We start from the raw sequence: 24,576 nt of genomic DNA on the forward strand, positions 1-24,576 counted from the left end.
GAAAAATCTTTAATTTTCTGTTCCATTCTCCTCAGCCCCTCATGACCTTATATTTTTAACTCATTGTGGTTCACTGCAAAGGCTCCAGCCTCAATATTCCCTCTGAATTTATTCAATGCTTCATGAATTAGCTTCAGTGAAATTACTCACAGAGGTAAAAATAGGCAAATAGGCTTATGCATCTCAGCCTGTAGGATGAAATATTCTTTTGAAAGTAGTTTCACATTTAGTTCGTAGACAGAAATATATATATATATTTAGGCTCTATCAAAGGAAAATATATGTTTGTATGTCAGTGAAATACTTATATAATACCTATTGTGTTCACAGAGCAGAGGGTGATTCGACTTTTGGTAGGAGCATCAGCTGTAAGTTGTTTGCAAGCAGTAAAATACAATATATGTAAAAACAACAGCAACAAAAACACTGTAAATTCCCCCAAGGATGTAAACTCAGATTTCAGGAATTAATTCAGTGAAAAATTTCCGTGTTCCCTAAAGTTAACCTGAGATCATAATAACAAAGACATGTGGCACCACAACAGTTAGTATACAAGAAACATGATGTGTGGGAGGCTAAAGGCCATGTCCTATGCTATTTTGCTATTAGTTTGCCTTCCTCTCCCTCATCAGTTAGTTTTGGCTGACATTAGGTTTACAGCACATGACTTTTAGGTAACTTCTTTCTTGAGCATGGCTAAAAATATCACTTTCAGCAGCAGAAGTAAGAGATGCTGTCTTCAAAATCCAAATTCAGTTCATAATGCAATTGAAGAAGAATTTTTTAAATTACTATTACTATTCAATATATATATATTCTTAAATTTCTAAGCAGATCACATTTTGAGAGAAAAGGTATGTGTTGTTTGTTTTTGTATGGATGTAAGAAGAACAATAAATCAAAAGATATCTTTTTTTATGAATTATTATTTATTTACAAATTCTTCTACCACCATCTTTGAAGGAAGACACCTTGAATAAATGAGTTTTACACTATGAATAAATGGTACAGGTTCTACAGGTGTAGAAATGTTTCAAAGGAAATCAATGTACAATGACAAGTAACTCCATTCTCTAGGCACCTAGTTGAACAGCTTAAGTAATTTTTACAACATTACCTCACTTCATGTATAGTAAAATTAGAGTTCCTTCTCTGCACAATACTGTAGAACAATTAAGTACAGCAAGAAGTATTGTAACATCTGAACATCTGAAAAAGAGCAGATTACTAAACTGTGATCAATTTTTATGCTTAGGATGGGAAGGCTTCTCTATTATTACTCTTTTTTTTTTTTTTTTTTTTTTTTTTTTTAAGTGAAAAGAATTACACTTTCCAGAATTTTAAAAGCAAATCAAAATGTCATTGAAAGACAGTCTGGTTGAAAACATCTGAAAAAGCAGATTTTTCTCATACAAAATTCCAGTGGGAATTCTTAATAATCCTTGGATGAATGCCTTAATGAGTTTCTGTAATAAAAATTATGATTTTTTGTTGATGTTCTTTGCTTGATTTTGATTTTTACAATTTGTACATCTTAAGCATCTTTTAGAGATTATCCAATAGGAGAAATGCAAGCATTATATTCAATCACGTAATTACTGATTACATTCATCTATCATGAATCTGTCTCATTTGCAAATGGAGAAGAAATCTATGCTTCATTTCTGATTATACATTGTGCATTGTGCATTTCATCTTATATATAGTCCTACTTTCAGAGGGATTTATACAGACACAAACTTAAACCAGAAAATGCTATAAAATAATGCATAGAATATAGGTGTACTGGAGAAGGAGAAACATTGTACCAGGATATTTTTGCAACTAAGTGTTGATATTTCTGTCAAAAGATTATCTTACAGTTCCTGGAGGCAACTTTCCATGTGAGTTCTTTAAATTGACAGAAAATAGATTTTTAAAAAATATTTATTTTTATATTTTTAATATATTCAGAGTTATAGAATGATGTTACCTGGAAATAACTTCTAGAGATGGTGAAGTCCAGCCTTTCACAAAAAAGCAACACTAACCTTGAATATAAGTCAGGTTTCTCAGATTTGCTTTCAGTCAAGTTCTGAATATCTCTGTTGAGTGTGGAAACTATACACATCACCCCAAGAGAGATACTATAGCCATTCATCTTTTAGGTGAAAATGACAACAAAATCTCCTTTCAAAGTTAAAGAACTGGAGAAAAAATAAGTTTGGAAAGATTTTCTGGAAGGCTTCTAGTCCAGTAGATGCTCAAAGAAGGTTTAACTAGATCAGCTCCTAAGAACTGCATCCACTCACATACTGCACACACCATGATAGAGATTGCATATATTCTCTGGACAGTTAGCAGTAATTTGGCCCCACAAGATCATTAATTATTAGCATTATTACAAGATTTTTAGTGATGTTTTTCATGAGTTGATTGCATGTAGCTTGAATGTGGACTGCATAAAAGATGGAATGCTTTTGAGGGGAAGGTACAGTGCAGTGGTAGCTCTCACACCCACCACACACACTCAGTCAAATCAAAACAAATGAGTATTACATGTCACATGCAGTTTTGCTGCTTGGTGATTATACACTACAGTATTTCAGCATACCTAGTGAAGTCTCAAAAGAAAATAGAAACCCCAAAAGAATGAAGAGCGTTCATTGAAAAATGGACAGATGAGTACTTTTTTCATTTAGACAAATAATATGGAAATATACTTAATTTGTAAGGAAATTGTGACAGTTTTCAAATATTACAATTTAAAAATATGCTATATGCAAAAACAAGCTTCTCAGTTTGTTCATAACAAGGAGTGTTTCATAATAAGAAAATAGTGGAACTCAAAAAAAAAAAAAAAGGATTCTGTCTTCTCAGTATATATGTATATTTAAGATGCAACTCAAACAAACTATTATAAAAGCTAGATATGTGATAGCAAATATGTGAACAAGTCAAAACAATGGTGAGTTTGCTAAGTAATGTATGGAAAAACATGGAGGACATAGTTTGTCATTATTAAAACAAGCAAACAAACAAAAAAAAACAACAACCAAACAAACAAAAAAAAACAACAACAAAACAAAACAAAACAAACAAACAAACAGATTTTTCTTAACTCAGCTTTTCTCACCAGACTAGCCAGGTGGAGTGAAGAAATAATTTCCTATATATTGAAACAAATTTGAAGAGTTAAACTTCTACTTAAACTTCTTCTTTCAAAATTTATTCCTTGGTGATTTATGAAAGTTTAGATGCTATAGATACAGCTCAACTTCAATTTTCACCAGATAAATTGATAAATAATATTATTTCACTGAAGAAATGGCTCTTCTGCTGCCATTAAAAAAAATATCTCTTGATTTGTATGAAGCAATAAAAATATTATATTAAAGAGATTTTCTTTAGCCTGTGTCAGCACATCTATTATAGCTACTGATTATGTCATAGTGATGGCTGGTAAAAAAGAAAGACTTCTAAAACTAATAGAATATGACACAATTGCCAGTGGCAACTCACATTTGATGAAATATCACTATTTGTACATCAAGAAAATTTACGTGCCAAATCATAAAAAAATGAATCATGTTCTGCAAATTGTCATCTAAGCTGTGAATTTCAGTTAGTCCAAGAGACTGTATCATAGCCAGATCCAAGACTTCCTTAAGAGAATGGATGCTGACTATTGAAGACACCATTTACTTTTCTGAAGTAAGGTGGTTAAGTATGGGTTTATTGCTAAAATGGTATTATGGTTTATAGAATCATAGAATTCTTAGAGGTGGTTGGGACCTTTAAAGGTCATCTAGTCCAACTCCCCTGCAATGAACAGGGACATCCACAGGTAAATCAGGTTGCCCAGGGCCTGATCAAGCCTTGAAAATCTCAAGGTTTGTAACATCCACCACATCTCCGTTGGATCCTTTCTGTGGCTTGCCTCTGGACATGCTGCAATAGTTCTCCCTCTCTCCTGTTCTGAGGACTCCACATCTGGACATAGTACTCCAGGTGTGGCCTCATCAGCACAAAGTAGAGGGGCAGGATCACCTCCTTCACCCTGGCCATGCGTCTTTTGATGAAGCCCAGCATACATTTGGCTTTCTAGGCTCCAAGGGCGCAGTGCTGGCTATCCCATCTTCCAATGTCCCCAGCTCTTTTTTAGGAGGACTGTGCTCAGTCCTATTGTCCTCCAGCTTGTATTGATAGTGGACATTGCCTCAATCCAAGTGCAAGACTGCACTTGGATTTGTTGAATCTCATGAGTTTCACTTGGGCCCACTGCTTAAGCTTGTCTAGGTCCTTCTGGACGGCATCCTGTCCCTCTGGCACGATGACTGCACCCCACAGACTGGTGTCATCATTGTGAAATAAAATGTAGTCATTAGTGGACTCAAAAGGAAAATTTGAAGTTGCCAGAAAATGCCAGAACTTTAAGATGAAAATTGCTTTGCAAATTTAATAGTTTTGGTGAATTTTACCCCTTATTTAGATTAGTTAAACATGCACCTTCAAATTGAAAATCTACTTAACTGTGCTATGTTTCAAACAATGACAATCATTTGAGTCTCTTCCAAAGAAGAAAGAAAATCTTGACACAGTGTAAATGAATGATTCAATTTAACAAGAAGTTCTCCTTCAATCTTAAGGATGATCATTTTAATCTAACACAGTGAGATGGATAGCTGGTTTAAATTTCAAATTTTGGCATTTAAGTTCATTAGTTTCTATTAATGGGTAGTTTATTTTATAATGTTATAAATAAAGCATAAAAGACAAGAGATCTCTAGTTTAAGTGAAAACCTTGATATTGTGATTCTGAAGATGTAATAAGTATCAGTGCAAATATTTAGTATTTATATAAACATTTTTGAGGTTTCTACCTAACCACGCGAAGGCACAATACTTCATAAAGTATGCAGAGAACAAAAATGAAGCCCTCAGAATCAGAAAAGGTACATTAAAGATAATCATGCAGTTATCACTATGCCATGTAGTGTAATTGATAGTGGTATTCAAAATTAATGGACTTTGCAGTTCAGTAGATTAATGCACGCTGCACATATCTCCCTGCCTGGAATTTTGTCAGAAATCCAGAAGCAGATTTAAAGGCTTTTTAGTCTCGTAGCTGTACTGAAAGTTGGAAACTTTTTTGTTGTTGTTAATGTATTTTTTTTAAATAGCTTGGCAATATGCATAAATAAAATGTATTAGCAGATCAGATTTGCCTAGAATTCAGCAGTGTGTCCTAAGAAAATGTAAATATATGGTGAATGCAGCTCTGATGTTTTTCTTGTTAGTTCTCAGCAAATGAGCTCATTCTTGCATTCTGTGAAATGAGATTCAAAATTGTTAGAGGATGTAGTTCTAAAGGGAATGTTCTTTTAAAAAGCTAATTACCTTGTTTATTTCTGTGCTATAGTTAGTTACCCCTTTCTTTATAAAAGATTAATGAAGCCTGGATTTCTATAAGCCAAATTCGGCTTTAAGAAAATCATGCAAATATTCATTCATATCTTTAATAGTTTTGTCATTTTGTATTTAAATGGTTGAAAGAAAAAAAAAGAAAAAAGCAACAGGATGCAGCATCGGATTTCAATTACTACTATGGAAATCAATGCAATTGTCACAGAAGAAAAAATATCCTATAACAAATAATGCCTTTTTTTCTTTTCCTCCAGCATCATTTTATATTTTTATCATTTATCTCTTTTTTAAATTTAAACATTTCCAAAAATAAGTGATTCTGATTTTTAAGTAAAATAAAGAACATTTCATTCCAAATTATGTGGAATTTATATCTATTTTAAGTAGTCTCATTACTCCACATACTGAGGTACTTGTGTAGAGAGGTGATCATCTTCTTCATTACTGTCAAAACTGGTATCCATTTTAACTTTCCACTCCTGCTCTGGAAATGGCCTTTTCTTCAGTACCCCGGAGCAAAGCCAGCTATACATGTTTCCTCTGTCAGCTAGGATTTTCCTTAGAGAGGGAGGATTCCCAGTAGTCTTACTAGCTCAGCATTAGGATAACAGATCAGTGCAAAGAAACTGTACTAGGAGCCAAAGATTTAAATCAGGATAGCCTGAGTTTCATTATATTGCACCAAATTCAAATCTACCGGCAATTTGTTTTCTCAACATTTTTTTTTTTTTTTTAACTTTTATTTATTTCAAATAAATTAGATAGAGTTTAATTAGCCATGTTAATATTGACTGAGGGTTTCAGGATATTGTCTCAGAATTATGCTGTAGTCACAATGGTCTGTGTACACACTGCAAAGGAGTAAATTGCTATTATGCAGTTCCTAGTTACTTTTATATCAATAGAACTGAAGTTTTCAAGAACTTCTTTCTTCTGGGACTGAATTTCTGCATTCACTATCCACTCAAATATACATATATATTTGTAGTTAAATCAAAGAACTATAGGCCACTTAAAGTTGGAAAGTTCTTCTGAGATTACCTCATTCAACTTTGTGTAAGTCTTCTGCAGGACAAACTACAGAGTTAAATGAGATTGCTCAGGGATGCACAGGGACCCTCTCCAAAGATCTTTTCTACAGCTTCTCAGACCATCTTTCCAGTGCTTAACCACTGTCATAATGAAAGATAGTCCTCTGATACCCAAATAGAATTTCCCTTGTTTGCTGTGGATCTCAGAGATGAGTTTGGCATCAGCTACTGATTGCCTTGACAGCTTCTGTTGAACTGTCCCCAGTTTATATATTGCTATATCATTCTAAGGAACACAATACTAACAATAAAACTCGCATAGTCTCATGGAAGCTCAGTTGTGGACAATTATGAATTCCCTCAGTCAATTGGTTGCTAAAGCAACTCCATTATTTGCTTATCCCCTATGTCAGCAAGGGCTTGCTGTGGACAGTGATTTTCAACTTGAACAACTTATTATCCATACTTTTCCGCAGATCTACTTCCCAGGCAGCTGGTTCTGGAGTTCTTCCATCCCAAGACTCACAGGTAGCTCAGGTAGTTGCTGGTGCCATTGTTCTCTATCATTTTGTCCCTGTTCTCCAAATTCTGCAGTTAGTCACAGAGGTCTTGGAGGCTTGGGAGTAGACATCAATAAAAAGTGAGCTAGAAAAGTAGTGTGCCATGATTGTCTGCTTTTCATCACTTCTACCAACATAAATTCAGCTTGAAAAAAACATTATGCTTGGCCTACTTTTTGCTGCTTATGTACTTACAGAAATCCTCCTTGTTGCCTTGCACCTTTTGTAGTAGATTGAACACAAGCTGCGATGTGCCTGTACAAACACTGTCGCTGCCCATTCATCAGATATCTCCATAGTCTTTGACACAGACCATCTCTGCTTCTATCTTCTGTGTACCTCCTTTGAGCTGAGTCTTGATTTCCTTGTTTATCAGTGTTTATTACTGCTAAATCTGCTCAGCTCCCTGTATACTGGGATGAACAGTCCTTGCACTTTGAGGAGACTGTCCTTGAAGATCATCAGTCAGGTTTCCTAGACCCTTTGTGCTTCAAAGCAGAGACTCCTGTGGGATCCCAACTAACAGATTTCCTTAATTCCAGAGGGCAACAACGTTATTTTGCTACTCACATTCTTCACTACTCTCAGGATTTCATAAGCTATGATTTTAAGGTCATTGCAGTCAGCTATCACCTTACTAAATATTATGTATCAGTATTACATTTGTAACAGATGCAGATCCCACTTATTCTGCATCCCACTTATCCTACAATCCTTTTTATTAAAAACTACCCCATGCAGCCCACCAGCATCTGTATCAAAACAATCTGTAAGTTTATGGGATTGCTTCTACCCTTCTGTGTGAACCTCCTAGCAAATACCCTCGGAACCAACACCAGTGATCTGGAGACTTCAATAAAATTTCATTTACGATCTCTTTCTTATGAAGTCAGTCTAGCAGATTCTTGACATAATATACTTTTTTTTTTTTTTTTTTTTTTTTTTCCCACTTCATTCTGGACTTGACCCTTGATATCCTCTACAGTATTTTTTGCCTCTACCTTTGGAGGACTTAATATGTGCTATGCATTCATATGCCATCTATCATCAGGGAGATGCTTGAGTCATCATCCCTGGCTATGTTTAAGAGTGATTTGGATGTAGTGCTCAGAGTTATAATTTAGCAGTGGATTGTTAGATTTAGGATATTATGATTAGGCTGCGGTTGGACTTGATGATCTTTATGGTCTTTTCCAACCGGAGTAATTCTATGATTCTATGATTACATGTTCCTTATGCACATCTGTCTATCACTATACTATCACTATACTATCACTATACTATCACTATACACAGTTAATACATTTCTGTTCTACAAACAATGCCACTGGTGATATCACAGTTATGGTATTATAATATTAACACCTTCAGAATAATTTCTTCAAAAGTTAGAGTCCCTTAGTTATATGAATAACTTCTGTTCTCTTAAGATATTCAAGCAGTCATACAGTCCCTTTCTGTTTCAAAAGATTTGTTACCACCCGAATGCCTGGATTACACTGGTATATGAAAGAGACATTCATTGTTACAATCTGGGAAATGGATGGAGACTACCAGATCGTATCTCGTAATTTGCATACAAGCTTCTAGTCATTGGTCATATAAAAATGAAAAAAGATCATCATCATTAGACCGCAAATAAGTAAGCATAGAATAGAATCATAGAATCCCTCAGGGTGGAAAAGACCTTAAGATCATCAAATCCAACCTCAGCCTTGGGTTTCCCCAGAGAGATAGTGGATTCCTTACCCTTGAAGACATTCAAGGTCACGCTGGATGGGGCTCTGAGCATCTGATCATGCTGTAGGTGACCCTGTTCATTACAGGGAAGTTGGAGCAGATAGCCTTTAAAGGTCCTTTCAAACACAAATGATTCTATGATTCCATAACTCTCTCAGTACTTCAAGCCACATAGTTTATCTTCAGTACTGCTTTAAATCCTAGTACTACATCCTAGCTGATAACAGTGAAATCTGTGTGTAAGACACTGAAATTATTCAGCTACATTATATTTGTATTCTATGGTACCTTTTCTAATGCTACTGTATCTGTGATATATAGATCTATCACACCATGTGTTACAGTGCTTTGAATTTTAACATGCTAAAAAAATAAAAAGAAAGAAAAAAGAAAAAGGCAGGTACTAGAATTCTCATGGGTTTGGCCATTAATATTTCAGCTTAGGTAAACAAGAACTTCGCCTAATTTATTAGTTCTCATTATATCTTGTGCGTAGAAGTCAAATTCTCCTCTGTTTGGGAAATTCCCCATCTCCTTGGAAAACGATATTTCTTCTCTGCAAATTAATCTAGCAGAAGGGACATAGTTGGGTAATATTTTAGAAAAATTACTTCACTTGTCACCAACCAAACTGTCATGATTTTGACCCACTTTGAAATTAGTTAACATTTGCTTCCTTTCTCATGTTTCATACATAATTCATTTGGATTTTTACTATAGTTGCTTTGTGTTTTCGGAGTGGGGATGTGTTGTATAGTCACTCTTAGGAGCAATGGAGACACAACATTTGTCAAGGTGTCATAGTGAACAATGAAACCTCATTACATGTCACTCGGAGAGCTGAATGAAAAGTGATGCTACATCTTAGAAATTTTATACCTAAATCATGGAAGGTGAAAGACAGGAAGCAAGGTTTCATTGCTTTGATAGTATTCTGGTTTGATTTGTTCTCTAAGAGCTCTCGCTTAAGTCAGTCTTGATATTCTCCTTCTTGATCTCTGCTGGAGTTACTGGAATTTCACCAATAATTTCACTGGGAACAGAAATAAACCTCAAGTGAATGAAATTACCCATGTGTAAGAGTTTGCAAGATTAGATCCTCCAGGGCAGAGGCTGTCAATTTTCTTTGCAATGCACAGCTCTGAGGACATTCTTCCTAATAGAAAAAAAAAAAAAAAAAAAAAAAAAAAAAAAAAAAAAAAAAAAAAAAAAGAGCTTCAACATGGTGTGTTGTACCACTTTGTTACTGTTAAAGTTGGAAGTCAACATCCTGAATTCAGTGAAATTGCTGATACTGAGTATTTGCACTGTATTTTCAGACAGATGTCTATCTCTGTGCCTTTTTTTACATTTCACATTGTTTAACTACCTTGGTGTAGGGCTCTTCCTCATGAATCAGAATCTTTGATACTAAAGTAATTAAAACAGTAATTAAATATCACTACTCAGTTAACTTGAAGAAATATTATTTTATCCATGCAATTGATTATAAACTAAATATTCAGATTCCACAGAATAACATCTCTTTTCTCAGAGTTTTGTTGTTTCACGGCAACAGAGTTTAAACTTGCACGCGTTCCATTGAGGTGACATCTATTAGGATAAACCTTGGCAGAATGAAATATTTTACATTTATCAACAAAACGGGCAATACTGTTTATTTGTCCTTAAACTGAGAGTATCTTCAACATAGATTATAAAACCAGAAGTATCATCAGTGTTCACTAGGATTACCTGTGATCTTACCAGTCCATCTTTCTCTATTACAGAAATTACTCCCATGGGTGTGTGATGGCCTCAAAATCAGGGCTTCCTAGCAATATGATTTGGCTCCATCTAGAAATTTCATTAGAAAATGTTAATGTAATAAAAGACACTAAAACAAAACAAAACAAAACAATCAAACAACAAAAACAACAACAACAAGATTAGCTAAGGATGACAATATAAAAACATAAGTATAAGCTTTACCATGCTGACCTACAGCCACACTGTCATTCATTGTCAAAATTATGGGGTGTAACAGCATATCACATATTTTCCTGTCAAAACGTTCCCTCTGACAAAGGTCAGTGCCTTCGTGACATAAATCCGTTATCCTATTATTGTCAGAAGTAACATGAGAAGAAAGGAGTAGAATCAAATGGTTGGAACACACAAAGTCAAGGCAGCTTAATTGAGGAAAGCACCGCATTTCCCATTTCCCTTTGTCAGGTTGCCAGCCATCAGTGTGAGTATTCATTCTCAAAATCTGTTTGTGTTCCAGTGAGTAATAGATTTTTACTGGCCTTGAAAATAACTATCCTATTACTACCAAAGTGCATTCATGGGATCAAGTGCCTTTTGAACAGTTAAGTATATTGTGCCCTTTAGATAGACGAGATGGTCTATTTAAGGTTTCAGATGAAACCTTTAAAACTATGTCCAATCTGCTGGAAAATTAAAAATATAGCAATCTCAGTGCTAAAATCAGGCACATTATGAGCTATTCAAATATACAATCACTTAAAATAGTTTGTTATTTAGTGGAATTTATGGGGGTTTTTCTTCTTCACAAGAGCCAACATCTCCAAAAAGTCATGCACATTTGTAATAGATGGAACATAAAGTAAAATAATAATATCAGGAAAAAAATATGCCAAAATGCTATCAGCAGTGTTGTTTTACATGCATTTGAGAAGATCCCAAACTACTATAATAACAGTGATCGTGAGTTTCTTCCAGTAACACCAAGGTGTACTGGGACTATGTACAAGTGAAATACTAGGACTATTAGGAATACTAGACATTAACCTGAGTTGATTAAAACATGCATATACATGTGTCAGTCAGTGACAATGATAGAAAACAGATTTTCTGGGTAGGGCTGGCCTGTTTTTTGCCATCAACAGGAAAACATGGCTTAAGTCAAAAGACCACAGTATATGGGGGAAAAAATTGTAAGAACATTATGAGAGTGCTTGCTGCCTCCCAGATTGGATACCTAGATTGAATTCACACATGTCATATACACTCTGAATTTACTTTGCCATTGTCATCACAGTGCTATAGCCAAGTTGGCACAAATCTTATGAAAATAAGGGTGAGCAAAAGCAGAAAACTAGAATTTACAATCTACTGTAACTTGTAAACTCTACACTAGAGTTTGAAGCATATGATTATTCAGTCTCAGAGTATGGAACTGCAGTGTTGGAGAACTGGATTGCACTATTTTTCATCTCTATTAACTCTGTGATCTACGCTAAATTACTTTTTCTTTTTCAGTTGAAAATCAAACAATAGCTTTGCAAATTTCATATATAAAACACCTGCTGATCCCTTGTTATGAGTGAATGGACCTCCAGGATTTACAATTCTAATAACAGGAATTTAAAAGAGGAGCAAATAGAAAAGGCGTATTGTTTGCTTGTTTGTTTGACAGCCTCATATCTTTGCTTAGGAACTGAAAATGGAAAATACAGAAACTTGAAGACAAAACAAAAAAATGCAAACACCCTTAAATAAAATACAGAAAACAAGACCAATCCTTCATTTACTCCCAAAAAATCTGGATTTAGATCTTCTATTCCACATAAACTATTCTAAGAGCTTAATCCATTCCTTCTCTTGTCTCATCCTGTAGCTAATAAAACTGAAGAAACATTCCTGATAGAAGTAAAATAACTCCCCAGCTTTCAGAAAACCTAATATCTATACATTTCCTTCCTCGAGATATTTGGTGATTTCCAGTTGTATCTTTAATGTCCTCTTCCTGATGCTCGCTTTAAATACTGCTTCTCCATGGTATGATTGGTAGATGTTTCTGTCTTCATTTTGCATTATCACATCTGTGATGATCACACTCTATGATTGTAAAGAAGGAATTAGAAGGTTGCAAAAGCAGAAACTTGATATATTCAGAGAAATCTTTTCATTGGTGTCTTCAGCTCTGCAAGAAGGTTCTGTGGGGATATTTCTGAATTATGCAATTAATAAATTCTTTACTGAGAGAGTGGTGAGACACTGTAACAGACTGCCCAAAGAAGTTGTGGATCCCCATTCCCCGGAAGCATTCAAGGCCAGGATGGATGGGGCTGTGAGCAACTTGGTGTAAAGGGAGGTGTCTCTCTGCCTATAGCAGGAGGACTAGAGCTCAATGATCTTAATGGTCCCTTCTAACCCTATCCATTATATGATTCTACGATTCTATGAAGTTAATGGTAAATGAGGTACAAAGGAGGAGGTAGAAATCTGGATTTGAAACAAGGAGATCTCTTTAGCTCGTTAACTTGAGGATCAGGATCCAGGCTGAACTTCAAATCTCATTGATAGTTAAGTTTACAGGAAAAAAAAAATCTAAAAGCTTCTTAAAATGAGTGATGTATCTTAGGTACTTTTTCTGACTGCACTGATTGGGATGGGAAATATGGAATGCCAACAATTTTAGCTTTCCATTACTTATGAGATTGTGTAATTTAACTTTTTTCTGTTTACTTGAATAATAAAAGATGACATTAAAGAGTATTTTAATCATTATTAATTTCCTTTATCATGTATTATTCAGTACATAGATATCAGTCCTGGGACCAGAAAATTTATCTTAGCAGAAAACATGTCTATGCTTTTGCCTATATTTGAAGTTAACAAAAAATAGGGTGCATATATTCAAGAAATGCTAATATACAAAGTTTGCATCAGTTTGAATATATTTCATATTTTACAATTGTCATTCTGATTATAGCCTTTATTCTACATTTGTTTATTTTACTATTTTTTATTTTTATTTTTTTTTCTGTTTCTTAGGAAGTTTGCTAGATTTTCACTGGATTTGTTCAGACATCCCACTGCTGTTAATAAGGTAAGAGTATTTGATGTGGACTAAGTATATTTTAAGAAATTCCTGTCACCAATGGGAGTAAAGTCAGTTAAGGATTTATGTTTTAGGGTTGGTGATGGAGACTTTCTCGTGTGAGAGAAGCAGGTTGTGTCAAAGCAAAAAAAAATTCTGTAAAATGAAAGAATGAATAGAGTAATTAATTTTATGCTTTGAGTGTAGAGTGTAAATTGTTGACCTGGTTTTGGAAGTTGTAGTAACCATTAGGTGCATCATGGCTCCTGAAGAAGGCTTAGGGCTAAGTGTAGTAGAGGGAAGGACAAGGCTCCATACCCATTGTCTTGACTAGGACTGAAGGTGTCCAGCACAGTCAGGCCATGTACATACAAGAGAGATACTCAGCTGGTTATTTTAATTGTAAATATTGAAAGTGAAGTGTCAATATTTCGTTCCTTTTTTCTTTTTTTCCCCTTCCTCCCCTTAAAAACAATCCGTCTTCCTTTTTTCCTAATAACCTTGATATATTTTTTGTTATAGTCTTGACTGTCAGAGTCCTTTGAACTGTGAATGAATTTGTCTATTGTCTACTTCCTATGAAAATCATCACTCTGATGAAGTGTTAGTTTTGCTAACTCAATATGGAATTCTTTCTAAGAATTTGGTAGCCAGGCACCGGGTCTGATGTGTTCTGTGCTGGGCAATCCACCTGTATTTAATTACTTGGTTGTTTGGTTTTTTTCTTAGAGATACCATTGCTGTAACACTCACATCAGCTATTTTGCAAGTTATATTAATTCCTTAGTGTGATATATTTATTCAATGGCAGCTTGATTAAAGATGGCATATTACTAGCCATGAAAATAAATAAAATGTTGAATTTTTCAACATTGTTCATTGAAGTACAGAGGGCAAAGTTCCAATCTGAATGCATGTTTGCAATTAGCAGCAAGAAGTTCAGTCTCAAGGGGTATTACAGTTTATTTCCACTGATGAAATGGCTGGTTTAAGTAAGCTACATTTTATAAGGAGAATACTGTGAAATAATATTTAGCAGAGAAGTAAGGCATGCTTTCTTTCCCTATCACACAGTTCTGCATAGATGTAGCAAGGGAGGCACTATTATAATTTACTTTCATGTTTGTAATGAAATTATCCCATAGTTTTGAAACAGAATAGAGACAATAACTGCATTCTACTGAGGCAGAAGACACTGTTCAACTTCAGATCACAGAAAACTGGCACTGACCTTCCCAGGAAATCAGAAAGAGGTGTCAAGCAAATTCCTTCTTAAATTCAAAATAAATCAGACACAGATCTAAAGACTGGCTTAAAGTGTTTTAAAATACATATTTTCAACTTCACCTTTTTCTTTTGAGAATTTTCTTAAAAGGTTTTACCTTCTCCTTAGGATCTAGAAATTTACATTGCACGAGACTCATGAAACTAAAATTGCTTTTTTAAAAAAATGTCAGAGATGTGAGTGGTGCACCAAAATTAAGAATATTTAATTAACAGATTTAAACCTAATGTCACATGCCTTTACAGGACATGTATTTATTTATTATCTGTCTCTTATCCCTGGTTAGCCAAGACTCAAAGGTGTTACTGAAATCTCTCTAGCTACTTTACTCTGAAATAATACACATTTGATATCATATAAAGGGAGGTCTGTTTTCTATATTCCATATTTTGTCATTTAGTTGTCTCTTCTTTTTCTTATTTTTTTCTTATTATTTTTTTTTCTTATTTTTCTTTCTCACAATCTATGTCAGATATATCTCATATTTTCACTGCCTTTTCCTTTGGATAAAAATGCTCTGCTCCCTGCTTGTGTTTGTTTCTCCTTCACTTACCCGATGGAAGAGGCACTGAGAGAAATGTGTAATATTCCTGACATTTAAAAACACTAGTAGAAAAAGCATGAGCTATAGCAGTCTTGAAAACATATGCAGAGCAGTTTGTATGGGGTATACAGTGCTAAGAATGAAATCTGAGCTGCAAGATTTTGTGGAACAGACTTCTAAGAGTGACATATTGTACGAGTGTGATTGTCATTATGCCCTTTCTACCATAAGCCCCCAAAACTTGATGGGATATTGTCTGGAGATTTTATGGCTGTTTATCTCACGTGTCCAGTGTTTGCCACCTCAGCCCATTCTGTTCACAGTAGACTCATGGCTGCTCTGACATATGTTGCTAACATTAAGTCTATAAGGAGCTTGCACTTGCAGAACTGAGCTCCACTGTGTTGCTCACACGTCCTACACAAAATGCCTCCCATAGGAAAGGGACAGAAGGAGAAGTATCAAGAGTTTTCTTCAGTACTACTGTGTCTAAAACCAGCTGCTTTATGCTTTCTGATTGGAACAAAAGAAAAGAATTGAAATCTGGCCCAAGGGTATTTAATATTACATGCATTCAAGTCATGCATAGAAGCTCAAAGAACCCCTTTGTGAACAGACACCATGAGACTAAAACCAACTGTGCAATCACAGCCACCCCACAATGCCATACAAATGCAAAGGTTCTCCAGCCTCACAAAAGGGTGACTGATGCCCTGTGCTGTGGTATTGTATTCTTTTTATTAATCACTGCAGGTTGGCTTTGGCACAATCTTCCCTGTACCCTGAGGTCTCATTGGTTGAGAAAGAGTTGCAACTCACTTGAGACATCTCAGACTTCCCAAGAAGAGGGCAAACCACAGAAATAACTTAGGAGGGCCAGAGTGGAACATTTTGTTGCAGGATCTATCTATCTGACTGTTTTTAATGCAGTCAGGCTGGGACTAAACGTCAAGTCAGGGTATTCACAAAGAATGGGAAAGATCCATCTGCTGAATCCTCCAGGTTGCATTTAACTTTCCTTCTGATCTGACTGCAGATATTTCAGAAGTCAAGTTTAATAACAAATCTCAGTTAAGCTGTAAGCCACACTTCAGTGCTGCCCAACTCATGAACTGAGTACTTAGCTTTTTGTTAAATATCGCTTTCAGATAATTTACTTTATTGAAAAGCTTCCTTTCCTCAATATGTTCATTCCCTGAAAACAGACATCTGTCATCACCTGCTCTGTGCTTGTTTGCATGCTGATAGCTTCTCTCCTCTCATAAATCCCATTAATTAATGAGTAGTCAGCAGGGAATTGTCTCCTCAGGCTCATTAAAGAAATGGACACTAAAATGATATGAAAGCAGCTGCCTCCTTTCTGTCATTCCCTTCTGACGGCTACTGCTTCCCTCATCAGTGCTAAATTATAACACTGCTTTGATTAGTAGTCCAGTTACTTGCTGCAGCTGCATTTGGAGATGGAAATCTTAACTACACAGTCATGTTTAATTGATATTCTCATCAAACTGTTAACATTGTATAAAAAAAAAAAAAAAAAAAAAAAAAAAAAAGGCACATGTACTTGTATTAAATCCTTCTGGCATTTTTTGACATTGTAGGCAGATTGAAAAGCTGTGTTATTTCTCAAAGGTTTCTAATAAGACACTGACTATGAGCTGAGCTAATCTGGGAACCAGAGGAAAAATCTGTGTAGAATATTGGATCATCATTTCAGTGCCTAAACTTTCCTTTATGTGGAGAAAACAAAAACCAAAAAACAAAAAACAAAAACAAACAAACAAACAAACAAAAACAAATAAAAAAACAAAACAAAACAAAACAAAACACCTACAACATTTATTTGTTTGCTTGTTTGTTTAAAACAAGAAGACAAATTTTCTTGAATTTCATCAGTAAATCTCTAATCAAAAAGTACTCCCACCTATGTTGGATAGAGCATCTGTATCATGGTTGGATTAAAAGTTCATGACTAAGAGGGTGTTCTAACTCATACAAATTGGGAAGGTTGCTTATCCTTAAGTGGGGCCAGACCTGCCTATATTCCCACTTATATTTAATCCATGCAAGAAGCAGAGTTTAAGTACTAAATTATTCCTTGTTTTTAAAGCCTAATTCTTAAGACAGGACAACATCAAGACAAGACCATATACTGACGCTTCAGAGGCTAGCTCACCTGCTACCGTAATCTTTAAACACACAGCACAGCGAAGGTTTGAGGCAATATTAACAAGAGCGTTCCACAAGTAGATTTAGCAGAAAAACAGGTTATTAAAGTGGACTAGCCATACTTTGAAAAAGTAGTTGCAACTTTCCCTTCTATTAGTCACTTCAGTTGTTCTCTTTTTTATCTAGGAGTTAGTGTTATCTCATGATAAATATTATTAAGTACCACTTTCAAGTGCTTCTATTTTTTTTTTTTTTTTTCTTTGATAGCCTGTAGTTGTCATTGTATTATTTTGCATTAATTTAACAATGTCTCCCTTTGAACTGTCTTGTAGGAGCAAAGAAACTAGCTAACTCACTCAGTGTATCATGTTTATCACAGTTTTCTGTGAATCTGTATGAGATTCACATTAGGGTTGCTTAGAAATGTCATGGCTCTGTTATCAAAAGAATAGAAAAGACAACTCTGTAGTTTATAACTGGATTTCAAGCTTGGACACCTGAGTTGTATCCAATTAGATGAAATGAATTTAGGCTTAACAGAGTGATTCTTGGGCCTGCTATAAAGTTCATGATGCAGAATCATAGTGCTAATTATCCATTATACTCAATGTACGTTATTAACTATTTCAATATGTAGCCTTGCTTTTATTTTATTAAATCAGAAATATTTATAAACACTTCCTTCACTGAACGTAAGTCACTTGAAAGCCATCCTCTAATTCTGCTGTTCCACACCAACTGCCATGAAAAACAATAATCAAATGAAATGAAATGTATACATTACTGGGGCATCAGACTATTTATCTATTAGTAATGAACTCAAGACAAGAGAGAAGAGCAAATTATTTGATTTAAGGTCTGTGTCCATAAAACATGAGAAAGAATATGTGTTCCTTTACATGTGTAAAGGAACAAGGAGACTCCTAACAACAACACACTTCATATATGTAAGAATTTATTGTTTAAGAATACATGCAGATGAATCACTATTACATGCCTGAGTTCTGAAAAAGACTAGTTATTTTCTAACAAAGGAATACATAGTAGTAGAGTAATCTTAAACTGATCTGAGTTGTTATTCACACATATATACAGTATGTAGGTCTATAATGGATGTGTTTTGATTGAAGTAACTCATAGTTAGATCCCTACTGGAAGCCCTGAGATAAAAAAACTTCTTTATCTGAGACTCACTGCCCGAAGAGTCTTGCTGCTGTGATTATTGACAGTGGTCGACAATGTGGTGAGCTGCAGCTATTTTCCACTCAGTCAGGAAGCCAAGATTTTCCCAAGGCAAATAAATAATTTTATTTTCTGAACAAACTTGGTTTTTGTGCTGCCTCAGAGAGTAGGATAAAGGATCTGTAATGCATATCTAATAATATTTGGAGGGAAAAAACAGACAGAATATTGCTTTAGGTCCAGCAGTCTTCAAGAAGTCTTCAGTAGATACAGAAAATTACCAGCATCACTGATCTCTGCCTAGGTAATCATCCCCTACAAACTCCTAATTTTCTGACTTTTTATTTTGTTGTTGCTCCTTCAACAAAAGTCCCATAGCAGAGAACTTCCATTGTTTTTTTTCCTGTATCACTCATTTATTTATATATCTCCATGTCTATTTTTCTTTTTCTTTTTTTTTTTTTTTTTTTCTTAGACTAATATCATTATCAACAATACATGACATGTTTGAGACAAACATCTATTTGTGGGCAGTGTAAATGCATATATTTGTGGCAAGATGCAGCCAATGCTTTCAATATCAATTATATAAATTTCTTCATCAGCTTTTTTTAGAAATCTGGACCAAAAAAAAAAATCATATTCATTTTAACTAATTGTTCAGCAATTTAAATGAAGGAAAAATACATGAGAAGGTTATTTTGAATGTCATGTATCTAGATCATTATCTGGAGGATGGACCACTATGCCTATTTCTTAGGACCAGATTGTTCTACAGATGTGCAATTTCAAAATATTCAGACGAGGTAATGAATTCACATTCTTATGCAAGCCTTGCTCACATCTTCATGCAAGGAAATACATTCTCATTTATATAAAGTTCTTCTTAGAAATTCATACAAATAGATTAAAAGTGATGACAATAATCAAAGCTGTTATGTAACAAAATGGACAATAACTGCTAGGCATATTTTCCATCATATTCAAAAGCTCTTGAAGCTAACAGGTATAATTATTTCATTTATTTTTAAATTTAATTATGAAGACCTTTTCCAAAACATGATAATCATGCAAGCAGAACACAAGTCTTTGAGAATTATATTGGGTACACTGATGAAGTAAGAAAATAAAATGTCACTTATAATAACTTTAAGGAGTGCATACCAGCTAACAATAGAATAGATAGAATGTTTAGTCATGAAGGTCTATGTCAACAAGGCTCACGAAGGGCTTGGAGAATTAATCCTATGAGGTGGAGGCTAGGGAAGCTGGGGCTGTTTAGTCTGGGGAAAAGGAGGCTGAGGGGAGGCCTTACCACCTCTTCTCACTGGTGACAAGTGACAGGACAAGGGGAAATGGCCTCAAGTTGCACCAGGGCAAGTTTAGGTTGGATGTTAGGAAACACTTCTTTACAGAAAGGGTAGTTAAGTACAGGAAGAGGCTCCCCAGGGAGGTGGTTGAATCGCCATCCCTGGATGTGTTTAATGCTGACCATTCGTATTTTCAGAAAACAGTGACATTTAAGTCAGAAGTATACTTCAGTACAATGCCTTATCAACAGATGGAAACATTCCTGAAACTTTTCTTAACCAGAAAACCTCAATTTTCTCAATTGCATGTGGTGCTTAGTGATATAATTTAGCAGAGGGTTTTTAGAGTAAGGGTGCTATGGTTAGGCTGCAGTTGGACTTGATGATCTTCAAAGTCTTTTCCAACCTGGGTAATTCCACGGTTCTATGATTCTATAGGAAGCTGAGACATTGTATAACTGCAGAATTAGAACTGAGAAAAGAGGGTTCAATTTTTGTTTTTTAAAGTTTTTTCCTTACTTAATCTCCTTGTTTCAAGCAAGCCAGAAATAATTTGTCCTATTGTGGTGTGAAAGACCTTTTTACTTTGATTATGAAAAACACTTTTCTAGTTCCTTTGAAATAAAAATTCAAGTCAAATCACCATCAAATCTGACAAAAACATATTTTTCAGCTCAGAAAAAGGAAATTTGAAATTTTAGTGATTATAATTGGAACTGTTTTGATAAATGAAGTAGAAAGGATCTGCATTTATTTAAAGAAATACTTTATGTTATCTGTAATATTTGTCAAAAAATAAAATAAGCAGATATGCATTACATGCGAATGCAGCTTCACCATCAAGGAACATAAAGATATCAGAGGGATTAGGATTTTCCCAAGCCAAGAATTTGAGTAAATATTATCAGAAGGATTTTAGGGTTATTTGGGGTTAGCACAGCAACATACGTAAGATGGATTCTAATGTCAATCTGTTCTTGTGTTTTTGTTGTGTTGTTTTTTGTTTGTTTGTTAGTTTTTTTGTTTGTTTGTTTGTTTCTTAATTTTGTCGAGACATTAATACAATACACAGCTGTTTTTAAGAGAACTAGATTTAACAACAATGACAATATATTTTAAAGGAGATATAAATTTTAATTGGCATTTCCACATGTGAAGCATTTTCCTACAGTCACTGGTGGTAGGACCTGATGATCAGATGGTCTCTGGGTCCGTCATTCTTCCGGACTGTTAAGCACTAGAAGTGCTATAGTACTTTAAGAAAATACTCCCTGAAAAACAACAACAACATTAACACAACAAATAATAAACAACAAAACATTAACAAATCAGCTGATAATTTACTGTTTTAAAATTCTATTTAAAAATATTTATATCGGAAAAAAAAAAAAATTAGAATTGGTACTGTACTCAAAAGACTTCACTGAGCAAAAACAGTAAGTGGAAAGACAGGAATCTTCAACAATGACCAGAAAGATGTAAAACATATTTAAAGTAATATTCCACTTATATTTTCATGTAGCAGACGAGTTGCTGATTTTGTAATGATTTTCATTTTCTCTTTCCACCCAGTCTATTCAGACTTTGAAAGAGGGAACTTCTATATGATTAGTTATGAACTGAATTTATGATATTTTGAAACTTTGGGGTGGGAGGGGGGGGGAAAGAAAAAAAAGAAAAAAAAAGAAAAAAAAAAAAAGAAAGTAGGGTTCATTGCATTTCAGACAAGGTATATTTAGCAACTACAGCTTCCCCTTGAGCTTTGTACTTCGCATAATTACATTCCACATATAGTAATTGAAACTTGCAAATACATCAAACTGTGTGTTTTCACAAACCAACTGTAATCAACCCAAATTATTTAAATTTGCTATTTCACATAATTGCCATAAATATGACAGAGAAAAAGATATTTCTAGGGTGTAATGCTTTGTAACTATATCAAATGGCTACCTAGGGAGATAACTGCATTGTGTTCCTATGTATATCTGCAGGATAGCAACAATCACTGCAAAATCCTTGTTTTTCCATAAACTATTTAGATTTACTTGAAGATTTACTGCAGTCTGGGACCATATGATGTGCACCTCTCTGATTCAGAAATTGCCATAAAATCAAGCAACTAGAAACCGCTGTCCAGAAGCTCAGCAGCTGTCAGCAGGAATAGATCCACTGAAGTCAGAAAAATAAAACTGATTTTTACCAACAGAGGTTTAAAATCAAACTTCCAGGGAGAATACCCATGCTGGTTGCCCTACATTGATGCAATAGATTTGTTGCCTCAACAAAGACTGCTCTAAGACCAACCCAGAGATAGTGTATTTCATGTGTGACAGAAATGGCTCTCCAGGGGTTCATGAAAGCCAAATGCTGATTGCCATTTCCAGCCCTTCTGAACCTCTGAGATGGCATTTGTCCCTGAGAAAAAAAAAAAAATAAAATAAAATTAAAAAAAAAAAAATAAAATAAAAAAAATCACTGACATGTTTGCTTTGAGAAGTGCTGTGTACATTGGAAGGGAAGAGGGCAGGGGGTGGAATGGGTCTGAATGTTCTAAACTGTGATTGAACGTAAGGTCATGAGGTTCATCTGTCCCAACTGGATGGTTGGCTTGCAAAAAGATGCAGAGGATATTAATTGATAATGGGTATCACTGATTGGCTCTGTTTATTCTTTATAAATAGAGACACTGAAGGAAAAGGACACTTGAGAAAATATTTGTATGTGTGGTGTTCAGAAATACAGCCACACTGTTAGTCCCTGGAGATACTATGAATTAATGAAAAGGCTGAAAGATGTATGGATAAATTTTTCATCCATTTAATGATATTTGTGTGGAGTCAAAACAAACAAACAACAGCAAAACCAACCAACAACAAACACATCAAAACAAAGCAAATAAAAGCATGCTGATGCTTCTCCTTCTGTATTACAGATGTTAAGGATGCTTCTAACCACCAAGCACGTACATTACTGAAGCAGAAAACCAGTAAGAACAAGTTGCTTAAAAGGATTTTTATCCTTTCCTTCCTCCCTGTAAGCACCAGGATGTTTCAAATCTTGTTAAATTATCTTGTTTCTCCCTGTAAGCTCTCTTGAGAATCTAAGGCTCCCTGTGCACTTCCTACAGCAGTATTTTAAAGTGGTTGGATGCAGGGAAGTGTCTTAGAAAGAGCAACTAACTTGCTTATTGTTTTCTTTCTTTCTTTCTTTCTTTCTTTCTTTCTTTCTTTCTTTCTTTCTTTCTTTCTTTCTTTCTTTCTTTCTTTCTTTCTTTCTTTCTTTCTTTCTTTCTTTCTTTCTTTCTTTCTTCTTCTTTCTTTCTTTCTTTCTTTCTTTCTTTCTTTCTTTCTTTCTTTCTTTCTTTCTTTCTTTCTTTCTTTCTTTCTTTCTTTCTTTCTTTCTTTCTTTCTTTCTTTCTTTCTTTCTTTCTTTCTTTCTTTCTTTCTTTCTTTCTTTCTTTCTTTCTTTCTTTCTTTCCTCTTTTCATTTTTTATCTTTAATGAAGATACTGTTGTTTTGTTCTTCAAACAGCCTGAATGATAGAAGTGTACAAATCTGTAGAGGGGATTTTTTTTTTTTTTTTTCCAAGTTAATAATAATAATAATAATAATAATGAATAAAAAGAAAGATACAGTGACATCCTCAAATTATGAATCAAATATCACTGTTTAATGAGTGTGCACATTATTGGAATAGTAAGCTTAAGCAACTGTTGTTTATTAAAAACAAAAACATAAAGCTATTTTCTAGCTGCAGAATGGCACACAAACAGCTAAAGTTAAAAATAACAGAATGGTCCTTTTAATAAATTCAGTGATTTAAACAGATATTCCATTTACACTCTGTCCAAAGACTAGATAGAGCCTGAGAGAAAGCCACAAGCCATTGTGGACTCGGACACGTGAATAAGTCTGGGTAGAATTTAGATGGAATTCCAAGTGAAGCAGTAGTACTAATTTACAAATTGCAGTTAAAACACTACAAGTAAGAGCAAGACATGCTCAAGCAGAGCAAAAATGCAGTAAATATTGCTCACTGTTCCATCTTGAGTTGATACACTAAACAGACTGCTTCAGTGGAGGGCATGTAGCAGGGGAAGCATCTCTTCCATTTGTCGTATAAAATTCCCAGATGAAGCACATATGTAAACACTACACACTTGTATTATCTATCCTCCCACAAGACTCACATGACTGTCAGTGCAGTGAGGTGCATAAGTGAATCTAGAATCCTGGGTGGCAAAAGGAGTGTACTTGTTTGCCTTACACAACATTTTTGTCCGTCCACCCTACCCCCAACAACCCTCCCTGTATCCCCTCCTCCTCCCCCCCCCCCCCCCCCCCAAAAAAAAAAAAAAAAAGGAAAAAAAAAGGGGGTGGAAAGAAAGGACTTTCACCCAGAAAGTTGATCTTGCTGGACAAGCTCAGCAAGTCATTGACAGAGTTTTGGTGTGAAAAGTCAAGTCTTGTGTTCCCAGACTCAACAAGTAACGGCTCTCACGGAACTGAAATCATTTA

The 24,576-nt window shown here is 34.8% G+C and overlaps 1 long non-coding RNA gene across 1 annotated transcript in view; it reads left to right on the forward strand.

The window, feature by feature from the left end:
• LOC140247353 (uncharacterized) overlaps positions 1 to 24,576 on the forward strand; it is a 638,953-nt gene that overhangs the window by 484,698 nt on the left and 129,679 nt on the right. Inside the window, exon 4 of the long non-coding RNA XR_011902641.1 lies at positions 13,520 to 13,574. This is a non-coding gene — a long non-coding RNA (uncharacterized lncRNA). The remainder of the gene's footprint in view (positions 1 to 13,519; positions 13,575 to 24,576) is intronic.

Source organism: Excalfactoria chinensis, chromosome 1 (genome assembly GCF_039878825.1).
Source record: "Excalfactoria chinensis isolate bCotChi1 chromosome 1, bCotChi1.hap2, whole genome shotgun sequence".
Lineage (NCBI taxonomy): Eukaryota > Metazoa > Chordata > Aves > Galliformes > Phasianidae > Excalfactoria > Excalfactoria chinensis.